This window comes from Triturus cristatus, chromosome 5_2 (assembly GCF_964204655.1).
Source record: "Triturus cristatus chromosome 5_2, aTriCri1.1, whole genome shotgun sequence".
In the NCBI taxonomy this organism is placed as follows: domain Eukaryota; kingdom Metazoa; phylum Chordata; class Amphibia; order Caudata; family Salamandridae; genus Triturus; species Triturus cristatus.
Genome location: NC_140588.1, coordinates 79,076,390 through 79,104,023, shown reverse-complemented (window position 1 = coordinate 79,104,023; position 27,634 = coordinate 79,076,390).

Genomic DNA, 27,634 nt, shown 5'->3' with positions numbered 1-27,634 from the left:
TAGACAGAGTTCGCTGTTGTCATTTTTTGCATTGTTTTGCACAGGATTGCCTTGAGAATGCGCTCAAGAGAAATTGTAAAGGAGGGCGAGCTGCTGCAAAGAGTGAGATTGACATCACAGTGGACTATGCTGACATAGGTTTGTTGGTTTAGAGCCGCACTGGGATAAGTTGAACACATCTTAGAGAGCCTCACTTGTATTGGTTGTGATCACTGAACAAGAGAATTGTGGGTCAAAATCATTTCCTGGGTTCCACGAAAAATCATTTTTGAATAATGTATATTTTATCAAAAATGAAATCTTCAGAGGGGCATGACCAAAAAGATGGCGATTAATTGATATCCTACTATTATTCTGCCCTAGTCATGACTAATTGAAAAGTGAACTTGCCTCTGATGTCTGAACAATGATGAGACAATCTGCTGAGTATCTTTGATGCTGCCCAGGTCCCTTCGATCATGACGGGTGTCACTTTACTAGCGGAAGGTGAGACCGAGCTTGGAGGGTAAAGAGAGACCCAGCCACGGCTGTCGGTGAAAGCAGGGGAGACACGCCACAGGGGAGAAGTGAACTCTGGGTTGCCCTAGACCATGGGTACTCACAAACATTTTTCCGGGTGCCCCAAAGTCTGGCCTTTGGTGCGACTGAGGGCCGCATTAATGCCAGCGGGAGGAGGGGGGTGAAAAGTGGGTGGAGTGGTAGTGGAAGCAAAGCATTTATATCTAGTGGCTGAACTCAATTGCTCAATGTGAAACCAGAAAACCTGGGATGAATCCTGGCTTCTCCACTTGACCAAACTGTATGACACCGGGCAATAGTTTTATTTCAATTTCCCTCCTTTTTCTTCATTATCAAATATATGAGTACCTCAAAATACATAACTTCAGCATGTGTGCTGTACCAAATCATCTCCTGTACTTGGATGTAATCACCAATGTCAGGGTGGAGGGGGTGTGGGAGGTTTGGGGGGGAGCATGAACCTTTCTAAATTCATGGATGAAAACCACTTTAAAAAATTGCTTCTGAATGCACTGCTACAACTTTATTTATTAAGGTGAAATTGTTCTACAAGTCAATAAAATTCACTTTTTAAATTTGGAAAAAGACTATTGTATTTTTACATTTTTGCTGTTTTTAATAATGATGGTGTTCATAAAGTTAAGAGCCTGATTACTTCCTTTTATTAAATTGCAATTAACTCTGAATTAAGTGTTTGCTGTATATTTAGCATTATTTTAATGTTAGTGCTGAGTCGAGTTAACAGCACTGGAGTGCTGCTGCTGCTCAGGTGGCCACATGTCAAGGTCAGGAGTGCCGCATGCTGCCCCCGGGCTGTACTTAGAGTATCATGTAAGTAAAAAAGTGAGAGGGGCCCCTTAAAACTCAAGGGAAATAAGGTACTTTTAACCAGAAAAAAGAGAGAATTCCCTTGATTCTACAATTTGTAGAGCATAAAGTACTATGTCAGAAAAGTCTATATAAGAATTATTTTATTTAGAAAGATATTTTTCTCACTGTTTAAAACAAATAAAATCACAAAACATTTCATAATACTTCAAGTAAAATTATTAAAAAAACATCCTACAGTACATATCAATCCAATCTAATTATCGTTGAACAACATAACACAATTATGACCAGCATAATATGGAGTCAGACACAAATGTAAGATCCAATTACTCTTCTTTACAATTGCACATCACATTAGACTCAGAATCCCAGCTTCTTATACATTGATAAATCAGTATTTGGTTTGTCTGTATTGGTCCTTTGATTGTGCTTATCCACAGCGTTGACGCGTTTCGATGGCTTTAAACTGATAATGCCATCTTTATCAAGACAACATAATTCTGTCTCCCACCATAATTAGTATTATTCCTAAAAGCAAATGGATATAATTATTAATCCAAATAATACATATAGTTGCTAATTACAACAATCTCATAGCTAATATACTGTCCACTGAGTATTAATGATCCTGTTATCTTTCTCCAGTAGTTCACCCAAACAGATCTTCCCTCCACCCGACGGGGGTAAGGAACAATTGTGCGTTGACTCCCCATTTAAAATTTGGGTAGTACGGCCCCTTACATGGTTCCTATATAGTGAAGCTTGCTGTTTAAAATCATAGGAATTCCTTGATGGCTGTTATTCTAATCTGCCACCTTGTTCCCGTTATTGAATGCTCTAATATTGGCCCTTTCCTCAATTAACTTGTATTTATTGGGGCAATTTCCAATACACAAGGCAAATAAACCTAGAGTTGCAGTTTTTTGTTTTGTGTCGTTATTTATTTCGTAGTTTTTAGTAATCTATGTAAACCAGAGACCCATCTGTTTTTGTCTTGATTAAAATGCTTGCTCACCTTCGGATGGGGTGAAGTTTATGCGTACTCCTGGCTCTCTTATTCGCTTAATAGTACAGCAGGTTATGGCAATCTCACGTCCTTCTACCTTCGTTATTTAATTGGTAGCGTATTCCACCTTATCTAAATGGAGGAAGAGGGGATGTGCATATTAACTAAAGAGTATAGTCCCCTGTTATTATTAGTTGTATTCGTGACGAAAACCTGTATAGCTGGTATCATTCCTGTAGTTACCTTTTGATAAATTATAGGAGACTTATTCTCTTTATTTATCATTCTTCCTTGGATTTGATAAGAAGTTCCCGCACCATGAGGCTTACGTTCCTCTTCTTTGTTACAGCGGGTCTAATGACAAAAAATGTTGTATATATAAGTATCTTATAGGCAAGAGGACACACTATCCTAGGCTTGTATCTATATAAAAGCCTCTTTTCCCTTACCTTTGTTTCACTGTCTGTCCTCCGTCGTTTGGGTGTTCGGATCAGAGCAAAATCACTGTCCTTTTCCCGAGCTGCCACACTGGTTTATTAGACTCAGGGGGCACTCAATAACAAAGCCATGGACAAATTGAAAACATTTGGGTTTTCGGAGGATCAATTCAATAAATTAATAAACCAGAATCCCCGCAGTGGAAACTCAAAGAGCTTTAATAATACAAGCCATGAACAACTGGTAAAAATTTTAAACCTTAAAAAGAAATTAATCCGAACAGAACTCCATGCCGAATTTTTAATAGAGTACCTAAAAGCAGGAGTTATCCCAATAGGACTACAGGTTAGAAATGAACCTGGTCTTTTTGTAGAAAACCCCAAATTTATTGAGACATGGACGCATATAGCCAACCGATGTAGTCGGGATTGGCTTATTTTAATTATAGAAACAGCACAAGAACTGATAGAATTAGAGAAGCGGGGAATAGAGGACTTAGAAGTACAATTAAAACAAAGTTCAGCCTTAGAAGAAGCAAAAAAGAAAATGGAAGAATTAGCAATAGAAACTCACAGTTACAGGGAATATTTAACCAATAAGAAAACGAAGAAACTGAGAAAGGACATAGAGAGGTATAGTGTAGAGGGAGTTTATCCATACACCAACAAAGATTACTTTGAGAATAAAAGAGATCAGAAATGGGAGAGACCACAATTGCAGAGACCACTGTACTCTAGAGAAGGTAATAAACGAATCACATTCTCAGAGACCTCAGGCTCTAGTAGTGATGACGAAGAAGTAGGGATACAAGGAAATAGAGGAATACCCCCGTTTGAACGAGAGAATTTTTTAGGGAGACGCCAAAATCAGGGACGAAGGGGTTACAGGGGGTACAACTGACAGGAACCCCAGAGAAACCATCCACCTCAGAATGGAGGACAAGAATACCTCACCACGAGGAACAAACAATATTGGAGGTAAATGAACTCCCCATAATAAATCTATCCCAGAGACTTTTAAGCAAAGACGAGCAGGATGTACTACAGAGAGGTTTTAGTTTTGCACCCAGCACGAAACATGACATGTTTGAGTTAGAAAGCGATCTTAAAAAATTCTTTCGAAAAATAAGATTCAATAGATTCTTTGAGAACAAAGCATATGTACCCCCGCCAAATGTATCTGGCTTTAAACCAAAATCGACTTTTACACCTAATTTAGCTCAGATAGACAAGAATGTTGAGGTTTTCGAAAAAGTAGTAGAAATGGAAATCAAAAATATGAACAAAACAGTACATAATAATCATTACAATAATATGTCTATTGACCAAAGAAAAACCCTTAAGACCTTACAGAATTGTAATGAAATCATAATAAAACCCGCCGATAAGGGTGGTAGAGTAGTAATTTTTAATGCATCAGATTATGAAGACAGAATGAGAAAATTGCTGAATGTAAAAGAACATTATCAGCAAATAAAGTTCACTAGAATAGAGATTTTAAAAAAAGAAGTGGAAGTTCTCCTTAATAGAGGGAAAGAGGAAGGTTTGATCTGCGACAATGAATACAGGTTTCTAATGAATTCACATCCAGTAATCCCAGCCATTTATGGATTACCGAAAATCCACAAAAATGTTTTAGATTCACCAATGCGGCCAATTGTAAGCAGTATTGGATCAGCATTAGAACCATTAAGCAGATATGTGGACTTTTTCATCAGACCAATAGTACAAAAGCAAAGGTCATATCTGAAAGACACAGCCCATGCAATTTCTATCTTTGAGGGTCAGGGCTTTAACAGGGTGACCCAAATTCTGGTCACCCTGGATATTGAAGCCCTCTATACTAATATCCCCCAGGACAATACTATAGAGGTAATCTCCACAATTTTAGATAATGAAAATCTCAATGGAGGTGATAAAGGTTTCATAGTGGCCTGTATCAAGATGGTATTGAAAAACAATATGTTTTTATTTAAAGATGAATTGTATTTACAAACTAAAGAGACCAGCATGGGAGCCACATGTGCTCCAAGTCTGGCCTGCCTCTATGTGGGAGAGTTTGAACGCCGCAACATTTTTAATGAGGTTGCCCCATTTTTTTAAAACATCACGTGCTGGCACTGTTTCATAGATGATATTATCTTTATATGGAATGGTGCCAGCTCGGATCTAACAGAATTTCTGGATTGGATACATTTGGGGGACCCCAATTTGAAATTCACAGCTCACTACAGTGATGTCAGTGTGGATTTCTTGGATATCAAAATCAAAAATGTAAATAACGAATTGCAGGTAGAACTTTACACCAAATCCACTGACAAGAACACGCCCTTACAATATACAAGTAATCACCCTCACTCACAAAAAGATAATATACCCTTTGGGGAATTTCTTAGACTGCGAAGAAACTGTACAAGTATTGCAGATTTCTACCATCATGCGGAGATCATGAAAACCAAACTACAGGCTAGAGATTATCTCAACAAACTAATCAAAAACTCCTTGAAAAGAGCTAGGTTTTACGACAGGGATTTCTTATTAGATTCGAAAAAAGAAAAAAGGAACACATCCACAGAAAAAGTGGTATTTGTGACACAGTTTTCAAGCATAAGTAACCAAATTAAAAATATAGTAAACAGAAACTGGAAAACTTTAAATTATGGCACTGATGTTCAGTTAAATAAACCACTCTTTTCATTTAGACGCAACAAAACCATTAGAAATGCACTTGTGAAAACATATACAACAATAGTGGAAAAACAAAGTACACTGAAAGGCGAGAAAGCCAAGGGCAATCACAAATGCGGGACTTGCTCGAGTTGCGTGCAATGTCTGGAAGGAAAAAGTACAACTTTTGCTGGGAAGAATCTGACTGTAACCACATTAAACAATTGTCGCAGCAAAAATATTGTTTATCTTCTAATTTGCCCATGTGGGTTGGGCTATGTAGGGGAAACGAGCAGAGAACTCCGCATACGCCTTTTAGAACACAAGTCTGCAATTAGAACTAGAAAGGAAAATGCCCCTTTAGTTGACCATTTTGAGAATACAAATCATGACTGTAATGACTTTAAGTGGTTTGTGTTGGAAAAAATTGTGATTAACAGAAGAGGAGGAAATCCCGATCAAATAAGAAAGAAAAGAGAACAATGGTATATATGTTACCTAAATACAGTGGAAAGAGGTTTGAATTCCAGAGAAGACTGGATGAAGCTTATACTGCCAGAATAAGCAGAGGAATAACAACATCCACTCTATCTGGAAGATACAATGTAACAGTCGCCTTGGTGAATAAATAGGAAGTTTTTAATATTAAATAGAATAGGGTATCGTAGATAAGATTCAGAATAGCAGGAGAAAAACGATTTTGGGGTATTACCCATTGAGCGCTTAAACTGACATGCATTATGATAACAACGATAATAATTGTTAATATTGTGGAGGGATTAAATTAAATTAATATACACACGAAGAAGAATTGAGAAGTAGCATACATAAGCGCTTTCTGATGGTCCCCCTTTAACTTTTAGGTCAATAATGCAAAGACGGTGGATTCGAAGGCACGAAAACATGCGCAATACGTGCACGCATAACGTAGTGAATATATGAGATATAAATGAGATATGCATTGAATCCAGGCTCCCTGATATAGAATTACAAGATGTGGCAGGAACAATAAAGTTAGAAAAAAAGTGCAGGAATAAAACCAGACCATGTGATTCTGGCAACCAATCCTCGAGAAGTATAGAAAGATGGTACTAAAACCCGTACCACGTGATGAGGGTGAATCAATTAGAAAGCTAGAGACAGTAGCTAAATAGGAAGCTCGGGAAAAGGACAGTGATTTTGCTCTGATCCGAACACCCACACGACGGAGGACAGACAGTGAAACAAAGGTAAAGGAAAAGAGGCTTTTATATAGATACAAGCCTAGGATAGTGTGTCCTCTTGCCTATAAGATACTTATATATACAACATTTTTTGTCATTAGACCCGCTGTAACAAAGAAGAGGAACGTAAGCCTCATTGTGCGGGAACTTCTTATCAAATCCAAGGAAGAATGATAAATAGAGAGAATAAGTCTCCTATAACGATCAAAAGGTAACTACAGGAATGATACCAGCTATACAGGTTTCCGTCACGAATACAACTAATAATAACAGGGGACTATACTCTTTAGTTAATATGCACATCCCCTCTTCCTCGATTTAGATAAGGTGGAATACGCTACCAATTAAATAACGAAGGTAGAAGGACGTGAGATTGCCATAACCTGCCGTACTATTAAGCGAATAAGAGAGCCAGGAGTACGCACAAACTTCACCCCATCCGAAGGTGAGCAAGCATTTTAATCAAGACAAAAACAGATGGGTCTCTGGTTTACATAGATTACTAAAAACTACGAAATAAATAACGACACAAAACAAAAAACTGCAACTCTAGGTTTATTTGCCTTGTGTATTGGAAATTGCCCCAATAAATACAAGTTAATTGAGGAAAGGGCCAATATTAGAGCATTCAATAACGGGAACAAGGTGGCAGATTAGAATAACAGCCATCAAGGAATTCCTATGATTTTAAACAGCAAGCTTCACTATATAGGAACCATGTAAGGGGTCGTACTACCCAAATTTTAAATGGGGAGTCAATGCACAATTGTTCCTTACCCCCGTCGGGTGGAGGGAAGATCTGTTTGGGTGAACTACTGGAGAAAGATAACAGGATAATTAATACTCAGTGGACAGTATATTAGCTATGAGATTGTCGTAATTAGCAACTATATGTATTATTTGGATTAATAATTATATCCATTTGCTTTTAGGAATAATACTAATTATGGTGGGAGACAGAATTATGTTGTCTTGATAAAGATGGCATTATCAGTAGGGGTGGGCGGAATTTGCGTAACCGCGTTACGCAAATCTCCGCGAAACGGTAAAAAATCTCCGCGAACACGCAGAAATTCCGCGAACACGCGGAATTGCTTGTTCGCGATACTTTTTTCCTGTTCGCGATCGCCGTTTGCGTGCTCGGGGTGAAATATCTCTCGAACACGCATATTGAGAACGCGAACAAGCAAAAAATTTCGCGAAGTCGCGGAACGCGAAATTACCCAAATTCCGCAAATTCCGCGAACGGAACGGAATTTACCGCCCAGGCCTAATTATCAGTTTAAAGCCATCGAAACGCGTCGACGCTGTGGATAAGCACAATCAAAGGACCAATACAGACAAACCAAATACTGATTTATCAATGTATAAGAAGCTGGGATTCTGAGTCTAATGTGATGTGCAATTGTAAAGAAGAGTAATTGGATCTTACATTTGTGTCTGTCTCCATATTATGCTGTTCATAATTGTGTTATGTTGTTCAACGATAATTAGATTGGATTGATATGTACTGTAGGATGTTTTTTTAATAATTTTACTTGAAGTATTATGAAATGTTTTGTGATTTTATTTGTTTTAAACAGTGAGAAAAATATCTTTCTAAATAAAATAATTCTTATATAGACTTTTCTGACATAGTTCTTTATGATCTACAAATTGTAGAATCAAGGGAATTCTCTCTTTTTTCTGCTTTGAGTATCATGGCCATAGACGCTGGGCCCCAGGCGCTCGACGACTTCCCCCACTCCCCCGCTGCTGGCCCGAGACTGAAGTGTCCTGCCCTGAGCCATGGGGAAGGCCTGTGAGGAACAGTCGGGCGTGGCATGGAGCACGGCCCCTGACAGTGCTGGGGACTGCTGCTGGTGGCGCAGCTGGTGAAAACGGCAGATCCCCGGGGTCACAGGTAAAGTCGGAAGGACTAGATCCCGTGCCACTGGCATAGATGCCCATGGCCTGGACAGTGCCAGCTGGGATTTGAGGAGAGGCCGTGACCTGCGGCAAAGGAGTTCGAAGAAAGGGCCAGAGGCATGGTATTATGGCGTCCAGTGCCGAATACCAATATAAGGAAACCGCCATCGGGTGTGACCCGGCGCTTCACTTAGACTTCTAGGCTGCTCCTGTGCCCCCAAGCTGTTGTGTCACGGAGGTGTCCCTCCTGGACACCTGGTGGAGACCCCTGCAGGGTAGAGTGTGTCTGAGCCCTGAGTACCGGGACAAATCAAACAAGAAACATTACATGGGGAAAAAAAGAAAAGAGGACTACAAGTCCCCCCCCCCCCTCTTTGGGTCCTCCCCCCCCCCTCTTTGGATGCTAGCGCCGGGGTAGCTGTCGTGCTTTACAAATGATTAATAATAATAATAATAATAAAGTGGTCCCTTGACACTAGATGGGTTTCTCCAGGTGGTGATCAGGAGCACAGAAGGCGGCCGGTGATGATGTCTTGGGAGATAGACACACCTCGCCCCATTGTCATTGCTGCCCCCCACTTGCCAATCCTGCTTGGGCAAGGGGACAGACCATCATCTGATACCCCTGCAACTGCCGATATTATATAGCCCTAGAAGGAATGATAAAGGCAATAGAGTGGACTTTCACACTACAGCTGAGGCCATGGGACTACTTCGGTGGTAGACTTAGGGGAATATCGATTAGACTCACCTGTGGGGAAGCTGACTGGGTGACCGAATGCGCCTTCCTTTAGACAGGGGTGGGCAATGTTCAGTACTGCTTATCTACAAAAAGCGGGCAAAACTTTGGCCATTAAGACACTATGGCTAAGGACAAGGACCCTCACACCACCAAGACAGGGGAGAATGTAAAAATACAAGAAGGTGATGGGCCCCACGGCAGGACACGACGAAGTGCTAGCAGGCATACCAGACAATGCAGTGCTCCTCCAGGCAATCAACAACTCAATAGAGACCCTGGAGGGTAAAATAAGAAAGGTACGATCAGAGGTCTCTCTATTGCGACAATACCTTTGCAACCTTGCAGAGGGAGTGATGCATGCGGAAACTAGATTATCGGAAATGGAAGACTCATCCAAAGACCTCACCCAGGAATTTACTGAACTAAGAACAACAAGGATGTGGCATGGAGAGTGGACGATGCTGAAAATAGAGCAAAAAGGCATAACCTATGCTTTGTGGGATTTGCAGAAGGAATAGAAGGCCCGAATATTGGGGCCTTCCTAGAGGGCTGGCTACAAGACTCCCTACCACTGGCACATTTCTCCACATGCCTTGTTATTGAAAGAGCCCATAGAGCCCTAAATCCAAACCCCCCACTGGGTGCTTCAACTAGACCCGTCATTGCTTGTTTCCTGAACTATCAAGATCAAGACATGTTATTGAGAGAGTTACGGAGACTTAAGGAGGTTCGCCATGACCAGTACAAAATCATGGTGCCCGAGACACTTCTAGAGAAGTGCAAAAAACAAAGGCGTACTTTTGAACAGAGACCGAGAGCACTAAACATACAATATATGTTGCTGTTTTCAGCTAAAATGCAAGATCATCTTCGAGGCCGAGACATTCTTTTTTCAGACTCTGGAAGAGATATGGGCCTGGCTGGAGGAGCGCCCTATCTGGCACAGAAATAGAAATACTCAAGAAATGCAACTGAGGCCAACACAAGAAGGGGTAAAGCTCAAAACTCAGAGATCAGGGGAGACCGCAGAGGAAGTACATGGAACAGGCACCGAGTGAAGAACCCCCTCCCGCAAAAAAGGTGAACCTCGGGCCCAGGTTCTCGACCGACACAGACAGAGCCCAGGCCTGGAGACAATCCAAGAAGAACAAAGGGGTCAAGTCTCAGAACAATGCAACATCAGAACAGACAGACCATGAATACTCAGCAGAGTCTGATGACAACCACCTGCTAATGGATGAAATAACAAACTTGGAGACAGAGGCCCGAGTCAAGGTAATTCTGGACCCCATAACACACTTGACACGTGGCAAGGGAGATCACTGTTGGGCGGCATAATTTGAGCAGAGCACCAGAGAGGCAATTGGTGAGACACAGGGAGCCTCCCCGCCGAAAGGTACCTAACTTTATGCGAGAAGGTGGATGGTAAAGCACTTTTATTTGTTGCTTTTCTCTTTAACTCTCTAAATTCTTTTCCCTCTGAGGCCACAGTTTGACAGTTTGGGGACCATCGGGGAGACCAATTGAAGTTGTAGAGGGTGGCTTACAAGTGGGAGGGGGTGCTACAGACCTCTCTGGCCTGATCCGTGATGAGGTTGCCAAGTTAGTGAGTGGGCGGATCAGTGTGGGTGGCAGGGAAGAGTGAGGGGAAACTGAGAACCCAGCAGGTGGCTAGGGAAATCTGAGTAGATACAGAGCTCTATTTTAATGAAAACAAATACTCAGTGATGTCCGCCCTAACCCTCTGGGAGGCCTATAAAGTGGTATTTAAGGATAGGGTCTAGAATATCCTTGCCCACAGAGAGAAAAACTTAGGAGCAGGATATATAGAGCCTAGAAAAGAAGCTAACCAACTTGAAAAATGGCCCAGTAGGACATTCTGATCCAAGCCATGTGTTTGTATGACACAGGGATAATGCGGGTCAGCTGCTGGCCTGGCTGGGTACGAAGGAGACAGCGGCTAGATAGGTGACTAAGATTAAAAGAGAAGATGAGGTTTCCTGTGTTACACCCCAATAGATTCTGAATGAATTTGCAAGATACTATGTGACTATCTATAAGGTCCAGCCCCTGGCAGATGCCACCCAAATAGATACGTACCTGACGGAGATATCAACCCCAACTCTGTCGGACAAAGACATACATACCTTAGAAGAAGAAGTAGGCCTATCAGAAGTATTGGCAGTCATCGGCAACTTAAAGATGTGGAAAACCCCAGGCCTGAATTCTATACAGGCAGAACTTTTTAAAACAAACACCGGACTCCTAGGTCCCCGCCTGTTCAAGATGTTCATTGAAGCTAAGGAAAGAGGAAAACTCCTGTTAGGCCTCCGTAGTGATACCATAACAGTGATTCATAAACCAGACAGGGCAACATTGAAGTGTAGTTCTTACCTCCCGATCGCCCTCTTCAACATTGAAAATTCCGGCTACTATATTAGCGACCAGACTTATACCAGTGATTAGTAACTTAATACACCCAGGTCAATCGGGCTTCATGCCCAAAAGGTCATCTAGGCTCAACCTGCGCCAACTCTACAACTGACTTGAGGTAGTTTGAACTAGGAAGGAATCCCACATAATCCGGTCTTGAATGCAGAAAAGGCATTTGATGCCATTCACTGGCCTTTCCTAAAACAGGTGTTGATAAAGTTCGGGTTTGGCTCTAAATTCAATGCCTAAATAGCTCTACTATACAAAAACCCAGTCGCAAGAACTAGGGTGAAAGGTGAGTTATCCACTATATTTCCCATAGAGAGAGTTATGAGGCAGGGATGCCCCCTGTCACCTTTCTTATTTGCTCCAGTGTTGGAGCCCTTAGCCTGCATAATCAGAGCACACCCACATTTATCTGGCTTCCGGGTAAAGGAAGGGGAACTTAGCGATGAACGGATATCATTGTACGCAGATGATATCCTACTTTATGTTATCAAGCCAAATGATACATTACCTACTATTTTACATATATTTGACAACTATGGAGCTCATGCCGGATGCCGCATCAACTGAGACAAGACAAGTCTGTATCCAACGGAAGGCACCTTTGACAGTTATGGGTGGATAAGTAGGGATTTAAATACCTGAGATGTCTTCATAACCTCCAACAAAGAAGTTAGCGTAGATCATATTATTCGGAGGGTGAAAGCAGAGTTCCAAAGGAACGTCAAGAGGGGGAGAAAACTCAATTTGATGCAATTGGGGCAGGCAGCCATGTATAAAATATCCATACTCTTGAAACTCTTATGCATACTCCAAAATACATACTGCAATATCCAGGAAGATGTATTTACCAAAATAGACAGCAAAGTCCGGACACTGTTTTAGGATGGGGGCCTCCCAAAGTGGAACTAGGGACAGTACAGAGAAATCAATATAATGGGGGAATTTCACTCCCCAATGCAAGGGCATATGATTTGGCGGCACACATTATAGTGATCAATGATTGGGGGTACATGCCTGAGGATCACCCAGCGTATGTGTTTGGAAAGGACCACGTTTCGACTCACCTATACCTACATAACTTATATGGAGGGAAAGGGTCGAGAAACCTACTGGCGGAGTCTAGGATGACCATCGACACTTGGAAATGGGTTGAGAAGATGATTAACTGGAATAAAAAACTGACAAGGGAGGTACCCCTATGTGTGGAGGCACATATGCAGGAATTTTTAAAAAAATGGAAGGCTTTGGACAATGGGACACAATCAGGATCTCTAAGCTGGGAGACTTCATAGAGGATGGTGCTTTAATCTCCTTTGACTCCCTACAACAGTAATACCACATGCATGCAACCCAATATTTAAAATATCACCAAATAGAGCACGCCTGGCAGGCAGAGAAGTTAGTATTAACCACTGGAGGAACAGCTTCTCTTCGGTGAGATCAGTGGGAAAGTGGTCTCCAGGACATACAAGACAATCCTTAACTATGTCCCAGACACCCTAAAAAAAAAAAAAGGAGATATGGGAAGGTGCAGTGGGTGAGTTACATAACACAGATTGCGAAGCAACCCTGGTGCACACAAGGAAGGTAGCAATAAAGTCCTGCTTAAGATTAATCCAAAGTAAAGTCCTGCACAGGATGTACTATAACAAAGCCCGTCTGCACCGCTTTGGCAGGGCAGCTATACCTAACTGCCTAAGATATGGAGAAGAGAATGTATCCTTTATGCACAAAATGTGGTCCTGCCCCGTGATCAGCACATATTGGGCTATGATAGTAGAGGAACTCAATAAAATAGTAGGAGCACGCCTGCCCATAGATTATAAATTCATCCTGCTGGGGATACCCACAGAGGTCGATGTGCCCAGAAGTACACTCATCTTTAGTAACTGGGACCTTGTGGTGGTAAAGAGGGATGTGCCCAGACATTGGGGAGCACCTGAACCACCTACCCTCAAGGAGTGGAAAGCAGGAATGGACCTATATATAGTGGGTGAGAAAGCAACGTATAAAGCGGGTGTTGCCCCAAGAAATTTTGAAAGGTACGGGGCCCCTGGCTTGGATACTGCAATATCAACATGGAGGGGGATGGGGAGGGGTCTGCCTCACTGTGATATCTCTGGCTGAGTACCAACACATGTAAACAATCAATATAGGGAGTGAAATAGGTATTGCTCCAAAAGCAAAACGGGGTGGATACGTCCTCCTCAAGTCAGTATATTAGAAACAAAAAGGATCCACCCCAGAATGGATGTATAACCGTGTTCTCCCAGATTAAGTGTCTTTCCTACAGTGGTGGGAAGCACACAGTTTTTTTAATATACCCCTCACACACCAAAAGGGCCCTTGGTGTCATGCTTCATCATAGGGGTCTTCCCGCCTCGCTGCGGGACGGGGCGTGCTACAACCTGCAACTACGCGGGAGCACTGATTTCTTTTAAACAAAATGATGTGTAGTGTAGGAATGTGAGTGGTAGGATCAGGAGTGTGTGAAGGAGTGATTACGAGTTAAAAAACACCTGGCCCATTGGGAAGAAAAAAACTTTAATATTCCGTTGGGCTGGTGTTATTAAAAGTGGGGAATGAGGTGGAGATACAGTCCTATAATGAGCAGTTACTCCTATGTCGTCAACATGTTTCGAAGCCCTCCCCTGGCTTCTTCGTCAGGACCAAAAGGATCCCTTCTACACTCTAATATATATTTCAAAGGTAAGTATAAGAAGTGTATATACAAGTAGATGATACTACGTGAAGTACATGTCAATAAATAAGCATGTACTGTATACAATACCCCAATAGGTATGCTATTAAATAAATCTGGAAGAGAAAACAAGACATTAAAAACATAATATACATATCATCCTTCACAATATGTGGAGACCTGTAAAAAAAAGTGATAGACATTGTGATATATAGCCACTATCACTATCCGTGTGATGAACCGGTGTTGTATATTGCTGGCGGAAAAAGGACAATACAAAGAACAAACACACACTTAACATCAAACACACACTCTATTTTGAAAGACCGCTGATTGCGAGTCCTGGGTGATAAATGCAGCTAAATAGCAACATCAGTATAGCCATAAAATATTTAGTAGCAATAGTGAAAATAAGTAGAAGCACATACTTTTTTTTAAAAGGGAAAATACCCCATGAGCCTCTGAACGGGGTGGGAAGGAGTGTCTATACTCAAACACTAGGTAAGAAAAAGAGAAAAAGTAATTATTGTTGGTTGGAAAGTATCCTGCCTCACATGACAGGGTCCCTCAGGATTCAGATCGGCTATGCCGTATTCACACTGTCAAGATCACTGCCTCTCCAGGATACTGCCTCCCCGTGGCTCCGTTAAGTCAGTCTAGTTCTTTCTGATGTACGGGACCGGTATAAATAACATATTAATAATTAATTAACAAACAAATTAATAATAAATACCAATAAAATCAAAAAAATATTTACTTAAATAACATTAAATTACTTCACACCCTATTCCCCTATAAACGCACAACCCACTACACATAAAAAATAACACAATTAATTAAATTATCAATTAAAAAATTATTAATAATTAATAATTAAATAACAATACATTAATAATCAATACCAAGTAATAAAACTTAAAATTTACCTAATTATAATAAATTACTTCCCACCCTATTTCCATATAAACCCACAACCCGCTACACATAACAAATAACACAATTAATTTAATTATCAATTAGTCAATTAATAAAAATGAATTAACAATTAATAAATAATTAACAATAAATTAATTAATAATAACAATAAATAAAAAGGTAATATTAAATTAATTAAAATGAATATAATTATAAATTAATCAATTAATAAACATTAATTACCAATTAATAATTAGTTACCAATATATGAATAATCAATAAAAATAAATAAAAAATATTAATACTTATACTTAAATGACTTCCCACCCTATTTCCCCATAAACCTACAACCCGCTCTGATACTAAAACATAAAATAAGATACTAATTTCTAAACATTTAATACATATATTTAAAAAAAAATCAAAAACATTACAAAAAATGTTAAACATATACATATAAATTTCATACTAAAATACATAACACTAATATAAATGTACTTGATATACAGAAATCCAAAGCCCTTCAAAGAAGTTACATGTTATGCTTTGGTGACAGAGATCTTGCAAATGTGTCCATCTTGAATTAAATTACAGATGAAGGAATTAATTGCCTATGTTTGAAATTAAAGTGAATTAAATAAATAGGAAGGTAGATGGTCAAAGAAAAGGGAACCAAAGAAAATCATGTTACAGATTCCTCTGTCTGGAGCAGAGGAGTAAGATGAGGACGCACACATGCTTTCCATGAAAGTAGTGCCTGCTATGTCCATATATCATAGAGCAGTTCAGATCTTGCATCCTTCATGAATTATTTGCTGAAATTGAGAGAGTGGAATGGTACAGATAGGTTGATCAATTTGAGAAAATATCAAAAGTGTTCTGGAAAGATTTAGAAATTGTGGTTCCAGGTGATCTGTGGGTCGAATGCAAAACTGCTTTGGATTGACCTGAAGCAAAGCTAATGAGACATCCTCAATCACATACGCCGTCACCACTGGTAATGAAGAAATACAATCAGGTGATTACCTTTCTGAAATCGAAAATCTCTCCTAGAGAGATCGATTGGGTCAAAATTGACAGAATGAGCAAAAAAAACTAAGTGCCAAAACAATATTACTATGGGAGATTGTTGCAGGCATTGAAACAGTTCAGTGGGACTGAGACTATTGGGGCAATGAATATGGGACATTTTGTTTACAGGTTCATATATGGATTGAAGTCTGAGGTTAGATCTATGATTCAGACACATTTGGTTTGTTGACAGAGTAAGCCCATTGATGACATTTTGAGATACGCAAAGTATTGCAGCGATAAATTGGAGATGAAACACAAGACATTAAAAGAGAAATTAATGATAGCCCAAATAAAGGCTGCTCAGCGAGGTCAGAATCAGCTGTTTGTTGAGAATGCTGGTCCTATGCAGTTAAAGTATCAAAAGGGTAACCAAGAACGCACCTAACAGTGGAACCCTCTATTCGACAGCACCTGAACTGCTATCCCTCTACTATTTTAACCCCTCTGTACTTACTGGGGTCTGTGTGCAACTGGATCGCACCCACTGTCACAATGCAAGTCCCATTAGGGACCTAACAATTTAAAACATAAGTACAAGTGCACCACACATCAATATCAAGGAAGAGCAATTATAATGTCTATTTCCAACACAAATGTTCTTCCAAATTTCCTTTTATTCCAAAATCAATGGCTTTTTAAAACAAAGTCATGAGCATCACTGTTCACAACGGCACAGCCGACGCGTTTCGCCCTTGAAGCGGACTTCTTCAGGGCGCTGAGTATTTAGAGAAAAAATCAATCTCATGAAGAAAGGAGCCAGTCAATAACCAGATCCGTTATGAATAAGTCGTTCCCCATCTAAAAAGGGGTTATTTCATATTAAGGATACACACCGACTTCCTCTTAATAATGGGGAAGCAAGAAGATGTGAATTTGTAGGATATCAAAAATAGTCCAATGAGGATTCACAATTGGCTGCGAGGATGTATATAGAGACTTTCGTCAGGGATGATCCATATTATAGTTAGATATTAGCCGGGATGTACAGGTTCCTTATCATGAAGGGAACGTGTCATTAGAAATATATACCGAAGATCCCACGGCTTGAATAGGTCACAAAGTGTGGTTCTTATACATCAAAAGAGTTTTGTCACCATATAGGATAACATAAAGGGCAGTATCTTGGGTCACTTTTGTTTTAACGGTCAACCCATCTGTATACCTTCAATGTCTCTTAGGTTACATGCCCAAAATCAAAGCTGCAGCCGATATAAGGCTAGCACAGTATCCTCGAGATGCAAGACATCACAGTCGGAGAACGAAATATGTATCAAAAGGGTGTTCCTATAATGCAAGTTGTTAATGGGTTTAAACAACAAGCATTTCATTCGCAGGGTAGAAGGCAAGGTGTCCCGATTGATCCTAAAACAGGTGTTGATGTGCCAACTTTGAAGAAAACCAACCCATGCCATGTTTGTGGTAAATTGGGGCATTGGAAACACAATTATAGGTTTAATGCTGGTAACATGGTTGATGGAAATCAGGTTCAGAATGGTGGATTTGTGCAGGAACATTAAAAACAAGTCCAGCACGGTATGGACTGAATAGTTCATGCCGTGCTGGAACTTCTGTGCATGCACACAGGAGGGCACATGTTATGCCCCCTTGTGTGCATCCACAAGGTGTGCGGCACAAGGGGGCCCTGTAGAGCCCCCTTTGTTTCCTCTCTACCAGGGTTTTCATGGAGGAAGAACACCCAGGAAAACCCTGGCAGAGAGGAAAATCGTAATACGCTTGGTGGGACCAGGGTGGTCCCATCAAGCATATGGATGGCTCTGGACCACCATGCACCGGCAGGGAGTCGGCAGTTCCATGGCGGCACAACCACCAAGGCCATAATGTGACAGTCATAAGACTGCCACTGCCGCCCCATCGCGAGTCTGGTGGTCAGAGGACCGTCAGACTTATAATTAGGCCCTAAGTCTCATGTGGAGATAAGGAGGACCCTTCAACAGGATGCAATTAGACTTCTTTGATATGCTCATTTTCAATGGACTGGGATATGTCCTAGTGATTGTGTGCATCTTTTCACAGTGGATGGAAGCTCACCCAAATTGGAGAAATGATAGTCTCACAGTGGCCAAACTGTTTTTGAGGACGTTTATACTGCATTTTGGTTTTCTGAATTCTTTGGAGTCAGACCGAGTAACTCATTTTAACAATGAGGTCCTGAAGATGTTATGTACAGGATTGCAATTTGAACAGAGACTCCACTGCAGTTACAGACCAGAGGCTTCTGGAATTGTGGATTAACTAACCAGTGCTTTGAAATCCAGTTTGGCTAACCTGTGTGCTTCAACATCTCAGAAGGGGCCTGATGCTTTGCCTCTTGTGTTGAATAGACTACACAGTGCTCCAGATATGAGAACCAGACTGTCACCCCATGAAATCATCATGGGGAGGGACATGAGACTGCTAACTGTGCCTATGAATGTGAACAATACAGATGACATGATTCTTGATTATTGCAAGTGAATGGATGATGTGGAACGTTCTATGTCTCACCAGGTTGGAGAGGTTACAGCCCTGTCTCAACAGGAGCGCTGCCATGAACTCTGTCCCAGTGACTAGGTAATGATGAAGAAGCACGTACAGAAGTCATGCTTGGAGCCTGGGTGGTGTGGCCCCTACCAGGTGATTCTGGTTACCATGACAGCTATGAAGCACTGAGGTCTCCCCCAACTGGGTATATGCTGCCCATACTCGCCGAGTATGGTGTCCCCTTGATGATATAACAGCACCTATTTCTGATGTGACGTTGGTTACAGTGAGACAGGGGGAGCAGGTTAGTCAAGTTATTGGAGATCAGCAGGTTACTGGGACAGCACTGTTTTGGTCTGAGTGGGGGTCAAAGAGAGTCAACAGTTGAGTCGATACAGGAGGAACTCATCCAGTAGTGTTGACTGTGTCAGATTCAGACCCTGGCGAACGTCTTAGTGCAGCAGTAGTGCGAGTTGTACCGGGAGACTTGAGGCCAAAAAGGCAGGAGAGAGGGAGATGCTGTCTCTCTGAAGTACGTGTACCACACATTATCCGAGATGATTCTGAAGGTTTTGGCCTGAGTGACAGTGACGAAGAAGAGCCAACAGTAAGGAGATCAAAGAGAGCTAGAGTGTCCTGTTGCAGGTACTCCTTACCAGGCCTAACTTACATAGCTGTTAGTTGCTGGGAAAGAGCATTTTTCACCTTTTGCTATAATAATTTAGCAGTCAATTGAGCGTCGTTGCACTGAACTTTGTGGCTGAACTGAGTTTTGAAACTGCACTGCCACTAAACAGACTGAGTCAATTTATTTTGGAAGTGATCATTAGGGAATTTGAACTGTGCATTAATTAGAGACAGAACTTTATACCTTTGCCCAGTCTACAAAGAAGAGCACTAAAGCCCAAGTTGGGGAAGGATCCTAAGTTTGTCTCTTAGAAGAACATGGAGTAGGACTAAGGAAGTCTCACAAAGATCATTGTACTTATTTTGCTCAAAGAGAAATTTGAACTGTACTTTGCTATCTGCGCAAGTAAATACGAACTGAAGGAGCTGTGCTGCAATCATCTAGTTAAACGGTCTGTCACTAAAGAACTCATGGAGTCTAGCACAAACACTATTAGATGCAAATGCATATGTGCATGAGAATTTGCTGTTGTGACAATGGTACTAGTTGCTTTACTTATAATTTGGAATTTACCCTATCATTTACAGGTAGAACAGTCCAAGTCTACATGTCCCCCTCAACCACCCCTTCCTACTGACAATTGTTGATCCGCAATAGATGAGAATGAGTTACAAAGCTGCTTTATGAATATTTTGACACTACGGATGATAGGGATTGTTAAATGTGTATGCAAGTAAAGTCAATAAACTTTATTTGGCTCTAAAGAGCTATAAAAGTAAACAATACATATATAGACAGTACATATTAAAACAATGAGCCAATAAAAATAAAAAGATTTATAAATTCTCACAAGGCACCCTGGGACACAAGGGCAATTTCTCTCTAAAAGCAAATAAAACCAGGGCTAAAAAAGGGTCAACATGCCATCTAAGATGTTAAAGTGCTAAAAGAAGTTATTTAAAAGCTCTAAAACATAAAAACAGATACACATTAAAATAAGAATTTGTTAAGAACAAGTACAAATTCATAGACAGTGTTCATAACATAAAATCATCACTTCAACCAGGCAGCCTCTCCCTGATCCTGAGAGCCCCTATCAGGAACTAGCTACATTAAAACAAATGAGAGGGCTTGTCAACATTTGTAAAGAGACCTCAGCTGGTTTCACTTGCTCAAAAAGTTGGCCATTAAATAAAGGCAGTATTTACCAATACCGCCAGGCTCTGCATTAATCACAAACAAAGGATAAAATGCAGAGTATCTTTGGGTGAAAAATCATCACATGAACAGGGTCCTCTATCTTCTACATTATGTCTACCTAATGGGACCGCCAGAGACCAATGCAGAAGACTGATTCTGAATCTGGTCAATAGGAATTGATGATGAGAATGCGTGTCTATGATCAGACAAGGCTTCATCGAGGGTCAAGTTTTTAACATAATGCAGGACCGAACCGTAGGTTTAGAGAGTTCATGCACCTCCCTTTCTGAGTCAGTTATGTGGATAAAGTGTTTCTTTGCCCAAGACAAATCCCTTGTTAAAATGTCATGTGGATGTTCAAATAAGTCATAGCGGCCCAATTTAAGAGTGACATTGTTGATGCATTTAATCCATGGGATGTGAAGGGCCCTGTCTAAGGTCAGACAATCCTCTATAATTGTACAGTTAAGATCAAGCACCGTATTACTCTATACCCTGATCCATGTTAGCACGGGTGCAAGTGCTAGTTGGTCACATATATACCCTAGGCCCAACTCTTCATATATGTGGAGACTGACTGAGGTACTGTGTGTGCAATTACTTGAGTATGTTGTTGAGGGGATAATGTATAACCATCTTCCCTTGACATATGGAGTTACCTGTAGTAAGTTTATTGCTGAGCCTATTTCATTGAAAGGGTCATTTTCAATACTATTACTCGAATCATGGCTTGGTTTTTTCAGTATTTCCTGTGCTGAAGCACTTGAATAGACAACATAATTTAAAAAAACACTGAGAGAGTGGTATATTTCTTTAGACCCACTATGACACTAGACACTGCTTATGCACACAGACATAATCTGACATGTGTTTTAGGAGATGTAGAAAAGAAATTCATAGATTCAGTAGAAGACAGAAGGAAAGACATTTAAGCTAAAGCAACCAATCATTCAAAAGTGCCACAATGGGCTAAAGAGGAAAGCGAACACAGTTTAGTAGGCAACATCAACATGGCAGCATTAGCATCAGATTGGCAACATAGATGGAGATTATGCCTATTCATTAGGAAATCCACAACTGATACAAACCTTGTAGGGGCTCATGAATGGACCATACATTTAAAGTTATTGGAAAATGGGGGTTATACCTAGATGTTACAGATACAGTTTTTTTCCTGAAGTTTATTGCATTTGTGGGAATCAGGGTACCCAAGAGATGGTATGTAACATGTTACATGAGAGTATTTTTTCCAAAGATTTATCATGTGGGACAAACTGATGATTCGACAAGGGAACAACATGTGAGAACCAAAAGAGGTGCAAGTGCTAGTGAAGTTGTAGGAGACATTTCTGGTTCTCTAATACCATTTGTAGGAGTGATACTCAACTCACACAAGCTTAGAAAACTCGCTACTGTAGTTGACAAGTTGTCCACTAGTGCTGCTTGAGCATTCTTAGTAATAGATACAGAAATGGTTCCAATCCGATCAATAGTTTTACAGAAGTGATTTGCTTTAGACATCTTTATGACAAAAGAGGGTGGAATATGCCGGATCCTAAAAGTTCAGCAATGTTGTACTTACATTCCAGATGAGAGTAAAGACCTGAAGTTTTTATGGCGACGAGGATGGGATACGAACCCACGCGTGCAAAGCACAATGGATTAGCATTCCATAATGTTTATTCTTTTTCCACCATACCCCACAGCACTTATATCTGAACGTTGTAATTCATTTAAACTTTTCTTTAAATCTTTTAGGTAAACTTCCTTGGAAATCAATGTAAACAAGCTACCTGAATCTGCTAATACTTTAACTTCAGTTTTTCCAAAAACAATCCCACAATGAGGTTTAAAGAAAGAAAAATGTCAACTGAGGAAAGAAAAAGTAAACTATTTAGGCCATGAGATCTCTGCTGATGCAATTAAACCTAAGAAAAGCATAATAAAAGCAATTGTAGATACCCCGCAGCCAACTGATAAAGACTTGTTATAATCATTCCTTGGGTTAGCTGAGTACTGCTCAAAATTTATATCAGGGTTCTCAGACATTGTGGAACCTATGAGGATGTTGTTAAAGAAAGGTGTATCATTTGACTGGGATGTTTCATGTAGAACAGCATTCGAGAAAATTAAATCATCATTAGTTAGTGTTCCTACTTTAGCCCATTTTGATGTGACTAAGAAAACAATTTTGACAACTGATGCTAGTAATATAGGATTAGGTGCTGTATTAACTCAAAGATCAGCGGAGGGTGAAAGCGTGATTGGGTTTGCATCACAACGTTATCAGGGAGCAGAGAGATCTTACTCTGCTATAGAAAAGGAAGCTTTGGGTTGTTGTTGGGCAATAAATCATTTTAAATTCTATTTGTGGGGTTTGCCATTTGTTCTCAAAACAGATCACAAACCTTTGGTGCACATTTTTAAAGGTGGAAAAGGTCTTGAAGGTGGTGTGACCCCACGAATATCTCGATGGCTATTATCAATTATGGATTACAATTTCTCAATTGAATTTGTAAGAGGTAAAAAGAATGTCATAGCTGATTGTTTGTCGTGTATGCCAGTTGAGGGTGAAGAAGAGGATTCTTTCTTGGTATCTGAGGTGGAATCTTTGTGCAGTATTAATGATTTAGATTTGGCCTTGAAACAAGAAGAGTGGAATGAAGCCTTAGATAGTGATGAAGAATACATGGAGCTTAAAAATGTTATACGTGATGGTTGGAACAATGAAATTACTCTGAATGAAGAATTAAAGAAATATCTAAAGGTAAAAGACCAGTTAAGTATTCAAATGAACAAAGTTTTAAGATGCAACCGTGTGGTTCCTCCTAGGATATTGAGAGGAAAGTTAGTCAAATTGGTACACGAAGGACACTTGGGTAGAAGAATGTGTAAAAGAAGGCTAAGACAGAGTTTTTGGTGGCCTGAAATGGACAGGGAAGTAGAAGTGATTGTAAAAGAATGTCAAGCATGTTGTAATAGCGATAAATGTAGAGTAATTCGTCAACCTCCTCTTGGGTCTCTTGATGTTCCTAATCGACCCTGGGAGGAGCTAGTAATAGATTTCTTGGGTCCTATTAACAGATTAGGTGTAAGGAGCAGATTTCTGATAGTTTTAGTTGATTACCATAGTAAGTGGTTTGTAGTAAAACCTATAGAACATATTACGTCTGAAGTTGTTATTGAATTTTTAAGAAACACATTTTTGGAAGAGGGACTACCTAAGTGTTTAGTTACGGATAATGGAGTTCAACTTGTTTCCACGGTAATGGCGAAGTTTCTTTCAAATCTAGGTATTAAGCATGAAAGGGTGGCGCTATTCAGGCCACAGGCAACGGGTTGGTTGAGCGAGTCAATCGTATCATAATGGACAACATTCAATTATCATTGAGTAATGGATAAAGGTGGAGAGAAGAATTAAATAAAAAGGTGTGGACACACAGAGTGACTCCTCACTCTGTCACAGGTGTTTCATCTTTTGTGGCTTTAAAGGTAAGAGAACCGGCAACCAAAGAATCTCCTGTGTGGTTGCAAAAGAAAGATCAGGTTTGGGTAGATAGAGAATGAATTGCAGAAAGAGTTAGAGAGTCTCAAGAAAGAAATAAAGATGATTATAACAAGAGAAAAGGAGTGAAAGATATTAAGATTGCAATTGGTGACTGGGTGATTACTAAAAGAATGGGCTTGGTAAAAAAAGGAGAAAGTAAATTTTCCAAACCACAAAGGGTGATAAAAGTAATGAACTCAGTGGTAACTCTTGATGATGGAAAAATGAGGAGCATAGGCAACTTGTGCAAAATTGATGTGCCAAATTCTTGTGAATTATCATATTCTTGTATTTTTTATGATTTGTGAATGTTTTGTTATTGTTATGAATTTTAACATGTATAGTTATTGACGTTTTATTGTAAATTCTTTATAAAGGGGGGAGATGTGTGGAGCATTCAATCTCTCACTGTAGAACTCGGTGATGTCATAGAATGACATCACTGAGGGATTCTGTGAATGCTGCCAGTTGATGAAGCTGGAGGTTGCCCTACTGGCGTGTACCTGTATCCTTATGAATAAAGGACCTTATTCATTAACCACTGCCTCTGTGGTTACTACAGAAATACATTTGTAACATTACCGACTTAAAGAAACATTTGAAAGGGTTAACAGCAACATGTGCTTGGGAAGCAATAGAGAATGGATTTCCGCTATAGGCAGGGGGTTTGGAAACCTTGGTAATGGACTTGTTGGGAGCATTCTAAAACCCCTACGGGTCGATTACGACATTTCATTGGAAACGGTGGTGCAGCTGTTTGCCAGCGCTCTGTCAAAGGTCACCCCGCCCACATGCCAGAATATGACTTACAAGTAGTCTGGGAGTTGGGCAGCATGGCAGTGTCTCTTTTAAAGGTGGCGGTGCCATTCAAAAAAGCACTGCAATGGGACCATGCTACAAGACAAGATTCCTGCACGGCATGGACTCAAAAGTCCATGCTGTACAGGAACCTAGGTGCATGCACACAGGGGGCACATGCTATGCCCCCATGTGTGCATGCACATGCTTTTGAGGCACAGGGGAGCCCTATATGGTCCCCTTCGCTTCCTCTACTCCAAGATTTCCATGGAGGAAGAACCTCCATGTAAACCCTGGAGGAGGCGAAACTCGTAATATGCTTGGTGGGACCGTGGTGGTCCATAGTGATAATTATTCTTTGTGGATTTTTCTTGATTGTAATCTTTAAGATATACAAACGTGCTCAAGCAAGAAAGGGAGTGAACGGAAGGAGAGCAGAGATGGACCTGAAGGATAGACAGAGCAAATACTATGGTAACATAAACTTTCTGGAAGATTCCAGAAGAAAGATGATGAAAACAACCAGATTTGAACCTGTCCATCTGATAAGACATTGATGTGACGGCATGATTCGCCATCAGAGGGGAGATCGGTGCAGCATAAAGTTGCCCACTCCTTACACGTCACAAAGTATGACCGAAAATGTCAGCAGATAAATAATATGAACATGCACTTAGCATGTTTCTTAATTGACTCAATGATTTCTGAAATTTCTTCAGTTAAATTACCATTAAAGAGTGCATTTATCGTATAATTAGGGAACCTACTAACAAGTTTGCGTTTTACCATGCGATTAGGATGTTTTCAGGAAGTTTGATTAATAGAAAATGATCCTAGTTTAATAAATAATGTACTTTCTCTGAGCAAGAGACCCACCTATCCTAAATAGGTACTATAGCATGTGCTTAACCTATGTTGACTTGAAATTGTGATTAAAACTATCCTCATATATGTAGAATTTGATATTAATTGAAACAATAAGGTTCATGTAATGTGTGCATTAATGTTACACCTATACATATAAATTGTAGTTCTTAGTCATACTTACACTGATGGTTTTATGAAGTTTGATTAATATAAAACCATCCTTGTTTTAAAAATAATGTACCTACTCTGAGGAAGAATCCCTACTTTTCTAAATGTGTGCTATAGCGTTTGATTAACCTTTATTGACTTGAAACTGTGATTAAAACTATCCTCATATATGTAGAATGTGATCTTGATTAAAACAATTAGGTTTATGTAATGTGTGCTTTAATGTAACTCGCTTACATATAAATTGTAGTTCTTAGTCTTACTTACACTGACTTAATTTATGATTTGCTGTATGTTACACATAGTATGAATTCAAAAACTTGTATTCGAAATTTATATTCATTTATGTTTAAATGTGCACCACTGAATTTATGTTTAACTTGTCCTAACAGTGTCGGCCTATATTTCGCATGCTGCATTTCATAAAATATTATTCTCCTTTTTCTGTTAATACAACATTTCTTTCAGGTATTCACATGCATTTTTTGTTTAGAACAGATACATTACTGTACTAGAGGTAGGGGAAAGAGCCTGAGAAGAAGACCTTAACGAAGGTACGTGGAGAAACAGATCGCTAACTGAATGGGCTGTTTAACTAATGTTACAATCCATGTGTATCTAAGAAAGAGTTGTTATTCTCTTGTCCAGCATGGGATAAACCATCAATGTTTCAGGGTGTAACTTTGTAATTTGACAAGGACAATGGACCCCTGATGGTGTGATCAAGGGGGTATTGCCTAGTGGACTTTGCATGTTATAATATACTGTTCCCCTTGGACCTTTTAGACAGGTGCTTTACAGATCCCTTCCTACCATTTTGCCCCTGTGGATCTCTTTTGCAGATTCCTTGCAGACACCTTCCCTCATTCCCTACTACCTGAATGGACTTTGAGAGGTTTTATACCTCAATGTTCTACTTTTGATTTTTGCTTGGGTGTGGCTTAGGCTAACACTTATCCTTGACCCATATAAAACTCTTGACTGAGCTTCTGAGATGCTACTGCTTCCCTACATGATTTCCTTCTGTCCTGACCTAACTTCCTTCATAGAAATTCCCTGATTTATGAGTCCTTTGTTTTGAACTACCCTCTGGACTTTGACATTTCAGATTAACAATGTAAAAGAGAGAGAGTCTTAGAGTCATTTGTGAGCACCAGATTTTGATGCTACTATTCTGTATTGCGGTCACAGAATTGTTTGTATGTTTAATACAATTTGCCTCCAATTCTTTAGGCAACTGGGAATTCCAGTTGTTATTCTGAACCTCTACAGCATTGTCTTATGAGTAGTTTGAATTTGATTGGCTACCATTTCCCATTCCTCCTTGTGTAGCCAAATGGGTTGCACTGTTAATTGAAATGTAATTGAATGTGAATGCTAACTCCCATCACCTCTCAATCGGAATTAAAAGTTCCATCGGAGGAACAGTGGTATGCAAGTGGGCACAGATAGGGCTGTATCAGAACACTTTCAACTGGTT